Source organism: Gadus morhua, chromosome 22 (genome assembly GCF_902167405.1).
Source record: "Gadus morhua chromosome 22, gadMor3.0, whole genome shotgun sequence".
Lineage (NCBI taxonomy): Eukaryota > Metazoa > Chordata > Actinopteri > Gadiformes > Gadidae > Gadus > Gadus morhua.
The window spans coordinates 13,549,187-13,558,337 of NC_044069.1; the positions used below are offsets into that span (position 1 = coordinate 13,549,187).

The 9,151-nt window shown below is 43.0% G+C and overlaps 1 pseudogene; it reads left to right on the forward strand.

Annotated features, from left to right (window-relative positions):
* The first annotated feature begins 1,118 nt into the window (after positions 1-1,118).
* Positions 1,119-8,730, forward strand: LOC115536070 (sodium-dependent neutral amino acid transporter B(0)AT3-like; annotated as a pseudogene).
* The last annotated feature ends 421 nt before the right edge of the window (positions 8,731-9,151 follow it).

A 9,151-nucleotide genomic window follows, 5' to 3' on the forward strand; every position in this document is an offset into this window, starting at 1 on the left:
AATTGTCTCTTCCCTTCTTTTATCGCAATTTCTAGTCTACATGCAGAACTTCTTACCTGGGAGAGTTTGTCAACGGCGGAGCCGTTATGTTTAAAAACATAACGTCTTACCTGGGCGAGTGTGTCGCTGCAGTGCGTGTTTTTTACCTGGGCGCATGTGTAGATGGCGGAGCCGCTATGTTTAAAAACATAAAGTCTTACCTGGGCCTGTGTCGCTGCTGTGTGTGCGCATGCGTGTGTGTTCCTACCTGCGCGTGTGTCGATAGCAGGGACGTTATGTTTAAGGGCGAGTGTCGCTGCAGTGTGTGCGCGTGCGTGTGTGTTCTTACCTGCGCGTGTGTCGATGGCGGAGCCGTTATGTTTAAAAACATAACGTCTTACCTCGGCGAGTGCGTCGCTGCCTTTGTCCTGACGTGCGCTGTGTGCGTGTGCTTGTGTGTGTGTGCGCGAGCGTGTGCGCTTCCGTGTATGTGTCGCTGCATTTTTCTTGACGTGCGGTGTGTGCGCCTGGGTGGGTGTGCGTGCTGTGTATGTGCGTGCTTGCGGTGTATGGATGCGTTTGCGCCTGCTGTGTGTGTGTATGAGCTGCCTTCTGCTTGGCACATGCGCACACGACTAACTTGAGTAACTGGTGCGACAGGCCTGCTATTATAGTAGTAAGATGTGCCCAAGTGCCTGTGATCTGGGCAGCACACAGGCAGTATCACCATGATAAACCATTAATTTTTTTTGTGCCTGCCCAAACCAAAAAACCCTGTCATAGGCATTAGATCATCCTGTCCACTTTAACTAGCACTCATCGTACCTATAACCCCCCAACCCCCCCCCCCACCACCACCACCTCTAGCCTGCATACAAGGGCTTGTGCATTTAAAACCGAGAACAGACCCACTTAGAGCGAGAGAGAGATAAAGAGCAAGCGAGTCAAAAGAGAAGCGAGGGCATAACCAACTGGACATCATACTTTGCCTTCGGTCGACAGACCCTGCGACTGGATTGTGAGTCCAGGTCAGACTCCCCAAAATATTTCCAAGGGGTTGTCTTGGATATCAGCTTTGAAAGTTCTCCATCACTGGATTTGGTATCTAACCTTGCCGTTTGAAGAGCTGTCTCTGCAACATGGGGAAAACAGTGGACTCCAATGGGAAGGAGGAGAGACCTAAATGGGACAACAAAGTCCAGTATCTCCTGACCAGCGTTGGCTTTGCTGTGGGACTGGGGAATGTATGGCGTTTTCCCTATCTGTGCCAAATCTATGGCGGTGGTAAGGTACTACTTTTGAAAATATATTTATCCTCTATGAATACTTTGTGATAGTGCATCATTCATGTCCAACTTGGTATGGGGGATGTTGGATACAAGGATTATATGCTGTCGTTTTTTGAATGATTTCATGCTTATTCATTTACAAAAAGAGTAATTTGAGATCACGGTCAGGAAATAACACTTGCCACCAGCCATTGGTTGATAGGTTTGACAATATGAAGGGTAGAAAGATTCAAGGTTAAATATAACTGCAAGCGGTGATTAACGGAGTCCGAGCAAAATTAAAAGTCAAGAACACACTAATTGAAGATACATGTTGCATATAATTGTCATATTTAAGGAAAGATGTTCCACTTATAAACCTGAACTGCAGCCTCATTCACATGGTCAAAATGTATATTGATAACGACAACATCCAGAAAATTCAAAGCACACATTTTTCATGTGAATTAAGGGCTCTCTTCAAAGCATATACCTGAAAAATCTTTTAAATTCTGGGGAAATTAAACATTTGTAGTCAAGAACACTAACGGAGGAAATATAAATATAAATATGAGCTAATTATGAAGGAAAAATGGTTAACGGAGATGTTCCCCTTAATGCCATACTGTGTCTTGGAAGACCGACTCTTGGAAACTAATGAGCCGGAATATTGATTGCCTGATGAATTTCCGGTGCTGTTCAATGTTGTGTTTCCTAAATGAGTGGCAATGACAGAATGTCATGTTCAGCTTGTTCATAATGCTCTAATCAGGATTCAAACCCTCAACCTAAGGACCACCAGTACACAGCATTATCCCGTTGAGCCAATGACATTCCTGAACTGCATGAAGCCTCATTCACATTGTCAAATAGTCGATTGACAAGCACACAACATCAAGAAAACTCCAAGCACACATTTCACAAGAGAATTAAAGGGCTTTCTTAAAAGAGTACAAATCAGAAAATTTGCACTGTTAATGGTATCCACCTAATGATAGCCGTATGGTAGTTATACAATAACAAAATGGTCATATAGGCAAAATGGGTTCAGACTGTGGACGTTTGGCTTTTCTATGAAATTGTGGGAAAAGTAAACATTTTTAGACCATGGTGACCAGGGTGAAAAAGATGCATCTGATTTTAGATATTAATATCATGAGAATTTTGAGTCCGGGTCAATCACGTAAGGAGAAATGAGGCTAGTTCATATTTTTTTTTAAATAGCACCACCTTTGGGTGCAGTACCACAATTTGGGTTTATTAGTAGTGGGGGGTATTGGTATCCACCTAAGAATAGTCTTGTTTATTTTATACGATAACAAAATGTTCATAAGAAAAATGGGCTTACTGCTCACTTTATTGGCCAAAATTTCTGAAATAGAACTAAGTAAAACAAATTCTGTTCGATGATATTTGTGAGGCTTGGTCTAAAGATTTTATGTGACGATTTTGGGGAATTTTTTATAATTTTTGTAGCCTGTGAATCTTTTTATCATGTTTAGCTTTAATATGAAAGGATTTTATTGAATTCAGATTCTAAAGATTAATATTCTGAAAGAATTTGGAGTCCAGGTCAATCTGAAGGCGGAGAAAAAAAGCCTAATTCCTGATTTTTACAATAGCGCCACCATTAGGTGCAGTACCACATTTGGGTTCATGGGAAGAGGGGGTTATTGGTAACCAACATACCTGAAAATGTCAAGAGTTTATGACTTACGTTTTTTTTTTTTCTCAAAAAAAGGATACCGTAACAGAAACAATAGGGGCAAAGGAGCTTCTCTGCTTGGACCCCTAAATATTCAACAATCAGTTGGCTGCTTATTTTTTCTAGAAAATGAAGGAAAAAGACTAAACTCTGAAAACTTAATTTTTGTCCGTGATCGAGATATATACATAAAAATTGTTTTTCCTTTTGAATAAAATATTGTTTGTCCATATTAAATGGCAATAGCCAGTGTCATGTCATTGAGTACGCATCATATACTAGAATTATTAAAAAATAAAGGATGAGCGTTATCCATCTTATATACTAGGTCTCGGAGATTTAAGTAAACATATGTTTGACTATCCTTTAGTGAACCATTCAGTCGCATCCTTGTATCTTCTGAAAAGGAACATTCAGCTTTATGTCAAATCCAATGTAAAGGGTTCAACTAATGGCTGGATGACAGCTTGTCCACCGTCACAATCTTTACAGAAAATGGGGACGAAGAAGCTCTGTGTAGGTGTATGTGCAGTACCGCGGGAAGTAGGGGTGCTGGGGGTGCTGCAGCACCCCTTGTCTGAGGCCCTGTCTTATCACAGAAAACGATCATTTCTAAAAACTCCGGCCAAAGTGGAGATTTCTGAAAACGCCGGTTATGTGTTGTCGTGTCAATGGGGAGAAACGGGATTTTAGGTTCTGAAGCGTCACATGCACCAGGAAATGCTTAACATCATGTCAGCGCCCGCTGTACCGTATTGGTTCGAATATAAACACAAACCCCATTGTAAGACGACCTATATTTGGAAAAAAGATTTGAAGACCAGATCTTGTTTTTATAAATAAATAAATTAATTGTATTCATTGAAATAATATACGAAAACAAAAAGGCATAGAATAAAACACTGCATTGCCACTAAACAGTAGTGCAAATAGGCCGTACTGATGTGTACACCAAAGACTATTCCTGACACTCCTCTGCCCCGCTGTGTTCGCTCTGGCTGTGGTCGCTCCGCACTGTTTCGGCCCGTGGCAAAGCGGGCCGAAACAGTTATTTAATGCTCATATGAGCATCAGTTATTTAATGCTCAGTTATTTAATGCTCATATGACCTAGTGATGAAAAAAAGTTATATGAAAATGTGTGAGGGGAGCGGTGGTGCGCTAAACTTGTTCTGCGAGAAGCTAGATGTGAACCATGGTGTGAACACAATGATCGATTTTCGACTGTGCGCGCATGCACTGGTGTAATTGAGCTGCGCTGCTATATTTCTTTTTTATCAATGTAGCGAGTTGCGAGTCTAGTGCAGGCTGATTTTTTTTTTCCAGCACCCCCTGCTGAGAATACGTTCCCGCGGCTATGTGTATGTGTTTTGATTGTGTTCGAGCCACTAGTTGGGAGTTGAGATTAGAAATTAGGCCGAATAGACGACAGATTTATAACAATTAGTTTGTATGATGAAGAGCACAGACATCATGGACAAAGTCCCTGATTGTTTCTACATTCCTGCCTGACGTCTCAAGTATTTCCCCACCCAGGTGCATTCCTCATCCCCTACCTGATAGCCTTTGTATTTGAGGGCCTTCCACTGCTCTACCTGGAGATGGCCATCGGACAGAGGCTGCGCATTGGCAGCATCGGCGTCTGGACCTCCATCGCCCCTTTCCTGGGTGGAGTCGGTAGGTCGCCTTAAGCGAATCGATTTGAAAACAGTGTCTGATACCTGATAACATTAGCATTGAGTAATTTGAATGGGCATGCAAGCTTTGAGACATGGTTTGAGTAGCAAAAAAAAAGAGATGTGTCTTAGTAAAAAAAAAAGAATCTGGAAGAAGTGCAGCAAAAAACACATGTAACATACAAATGGTGAGGCTTCCTGCTGATAAAGAGCAGTTTGGGTTCAGAAACATGGTGCATTAAACAATGGAGTTGACAATCGATCACAATTAGGAGGACCTTAAATGAGAATCTACATTAATCACAAAAAATCTGTTGCCCAGGCATAGCCAGCATGGCGGTGTCGTTCCTGGTGAGCCTGTACTACAACACCATCCTGGCCTGGGTGCTCTGGTACTTCTTCCACTCTTTCCAGGATCCCCTGCCCTGGAGTCAGTGCCCGCTTAATGACAACTCTACAGGTAACAGGAAGTACATCCGCATGTCTTGGTCATGGCTCGGTGTCTGGGTTAGGTTTCCAAGGTTTGTCAGGGCAGGATTGCTAAAAGTTTTACTGTACTTGATCACATAAGTTATCTGATCTTAAATGAGCAACGATAACATTTTGAGGCAAATACCCTTCCTTGAACCGGTGATCTCCTTGAACAGCCTACAACCAAGAGTGTGTGGACAGCACGCCGGTAAACTACTTCTGGTACCGCCAGACCCTGAACATAACCCCGGACATCGAGATTAGCGGCTCTCTGCAGTGGACGATGGTCATCTGCTTGGCCACCACCTGGTGTGTGGTCTACATCTGCTTCATCAGGGGCATCGAGACCATAGGGAAGGTGGGTGCACCGGGTTGACTTTGGTTGTCATTGAATTTGTAAGGATATACAAGGAGGGATATTCTACCACAGGGTAAATGCAGGAGTTTGGCCTAACGTACCTTTTGTCTTCAAGGCAGTATATGTGACAGCTACCTTCCCCTACCTGGTGCTGACTATATTCCTGATACAAAGCCTCACTCTGCCTGGATCCACTGACGGCCTGATATACCTCTTCACACCAGATGTAAGTTATCACAACTTGCAGGCTGACCTCCTTTCTCACATTTGGGAGCAGGTTTGATGGGATTTTGTATGCGTTTTGTTCCTTCTCCAGTGGAACATTCTGAAGAATCCCCAGGTGTGGCTAGACGCCGCCACTCAAATCTTCTTCTCACTCTCATTGGGTGTCGGAGGTCTCATCGCCTTCTCCAGTTATAATCCTGAGAAGTGGGTGGCCTGTTCATAATGCTTAACTTTCTAATGCTAATCATGCTAAAGCTGAGCTTTCTAATGCTTACCTTTCTAGCACATGCAGGACTGTCATTAAGCAATGACAGACGCTGAAGTGTTAATGATCTGTGTTCTCTCCCGGATGCCCATCAGGAATAACTGTGAGCGAGATGCTGTTCTGGTGGGTGTGATCAACTGTATTACATCTATTTATGCAACCATTACCATCTTCTCCATTTTGGGCTTCAAGGCCACCAACAACTACAACTCCTGCCGCATGAGGTAATTCAAGTTTACTCTTTCAATTTTCTTTAAATTGCCTGTAGATATAATACACATAATGTATTTAATCTGCAGCAACATCTTATCTCTGACCAACTACTTGGAGATCGGAGACCAGAACATGACCTTAGAAAACTACGAACAGATGCTTGAATATCTGACCAGCACACGGCCAAATGAGGTTGCACAGGTGGAACTGAGGTCCTGCGACCTTCAAAAGTTCCTTGACCAGGTACTAAGGGACCGATCAATGGATAGATAATTCTGGTAATAATATTAAATGATAGAATATAAACATATACTTTCCATCCTCTTTTCTCAGAGTGCGTCTGGTACCGGCCTGGCGTTCATTGTGTTCAGCGAAGCGGTGTTAAAGATGTCGGGCTCTCAGGTCTGGGCCGTGCTGTTCTTTGTCATGCTATTCAGCCTGGGCCTGTCAACCATGTTTGGAGCCATGGAGGGAATTTTTACGCCTATTCGGGACCTAAAACTGGTGCCAAAGTGGATCCCCAGTGAGCTGGTCCCAGGTGTGCAGTGCACCAATGCTATTTGTTGTTCCTCCACACAATCAGACATTTTAAGGGTCATGACAGATTGTATCATGACCCTACAGACTTCGGTGGGGGTGTCAATCCATCTGTGCATGGCACCTTCTTAACGAGCAGGGGCGCCTGCAGCCAGAGGGGGCGCCAGTATGCCAATTCCCCACACAAGGTTATTGTACTTCCAAAAGAAACCTCTTCGCAGCGGAGATGATTATTTCTTTATTTTTTCTGCTCGTGGCGCCCTATACGTAATTTGCCGACCCCCCACGGGCTGCCCGGTTCGCCCGTGCTTAAAACCGCTACTGATGACCAGCGAAGTGCATTGGAGGAAAGAGGAAAAGAGCAAAGGACCGTCGTTTATTATCAAATCTGGCCGACTTTGTAGCGCATGGAGTACTTGTGCCGGGTTTAGGCTACGTTTACATGATGACGGTCTGAACAGAAGACGCAAAAGTGGCGTTGCGTCTTCACTTTTTATTCCGCATTGAGTTTTTTCGGGTGCATACGGTGACGCAATAAGTGTGTGGAATTCGATTGGGTATGCATGTCAGGCGGCTAGGTGGTGCTGTGTTACACTATCACACAACACCGGCATGTCTGAGCCCATGCGTAGAATCTTCCTTCTTCTCTTATCTGCGCCGCGAAAACCAAAACATAATTACAGATCCTTCTCTGTTAAGTAATACTATCTGTACATGTCCTGTACATTTCGTGGAAAGACTCCTGTAAGTTTATTAGAGCTGCCAGAGCAGCTTGATGGTCCGACACATGGAAATAATCCAACATGTTTGTTTATTTCCCTGTACTGGTGCATGTATGTGACGTAAACGTGTATGCGACGAGAACTGATCTGAGCAGAGTTTTGCGTTTTGGCAGTGTAGACGGAAATGCTAAGGCGGAGCGAATTCGGAGCAAGTTTTCCACTCTGGAGGGTGGTTTCAGATTTTTGCGTTTTTTAAGCCCCAAAAACGCTGTCACCGTCTTGACAAAAGGCACTTCCGATAAGTATTTTGTCGTTTTTGCCCGCAAGCGTCCTCTTTTAACCGGGGCCTTAATTACACCATATTTTCTCTCAACTCTCAAAGCCGGTGTTTGCCTGATCTCCTTCCTGGTGGCCCTGGTGTTCACCCTGGGCTCAGGGAACTACTGGCTGGAGATCTTCAACAGCTATGTGGGCTCAGTGCCACTGCTCATCATCGCCTTCTGCGAACTGATCGGAGTCATCTATTTCTACGGGATGCAAAAGTAACCATTTCCTTCTAGCAGGAATCTTGATTATTTGATTATTTGATTATTTAAGTGTGTTTTTGGTGGTAGATATGAAGTCGTAATTTTTGCATTAATATATTCCCAAAACGTAGGTTCTGTTCCATGTTGGATACAGTTAAACCTAAAGGAACTCTATTAATCACATTCATGTTCTATGTCTATGGGCAGGTTTAGTGACGACATCCTCTTCATGACTGGGAAAAGACCCAACATCTTCTGGAGGGTTTGCTGGAGGTTTATCAGTCCATTGTACCTGCTGGTGGTGTTTCTGGCCTATGTGGTTATTCAGACCCAGCAGCACCCACAGTATCCTGCATGGAACCCTGACTATGTGAGTGAACCGATCAGAGACGAAAGACATGACAAAAACAGTTGCTTCGAAGTGGTTTGAGGATCATCTCCTTTATAACTTTTTATTACGTAAGAAGTTAATCTTGTATGTTTATTTTTCAATGTTATTGTCATTGTAAAATGTCTTCGTAAAAGCAACTCTGGAAATTTGATTTATTGGCTTGTTTTTATCCCAGGTCAACTTCCCAGAGACAGAAGCAAAGGATTACCCAGGTTGGGTGTTTGCCATTATAGTCATCCTCTCTGTGTTTCCGTTGATCTCCATCCCCCTGGTCGCCATTTACAGACTCATTCGCTGTGGATTCAACAGAAAGTCCTCCAAACGCTTTGGCATCAATCCCTACATCAACAACAGTTATGATATTGAAACATAATAACAGCAGCAGGAATTTTGAGAATTTATGAGAAATGCATGTCTCGAGGTGGCCCACTGGCATTGCTACTTTGAATGTGTGGACTTCTTCAATATATTCTGATATATTCAACTGTGATGGCTCTATGAGGTAGAATAGGGTTGGCCTACAGTGCTGAAGATAACTACTTTTGAATTTCAGTGGAAATAGTTTACAAGTAGGTCTTCAATGTTGCATTTTCATGTTTGTTTGTCCCACTACTGCTTTCTATACAATGTTGTTGTTTTTTATGCACCATTCAAGAGCTGAAATCATGTTTTGAAATAATTATAACAGTAAGAGTTTTTGGATATCAAAAACACGACTATACAGGGACCTTTTTAAGCAAATCTTGCCATTCTCTTGTCTCATAGTTAAGTTACATACTCATAATTACTTACTGATAAAATAACTTACTAAATGT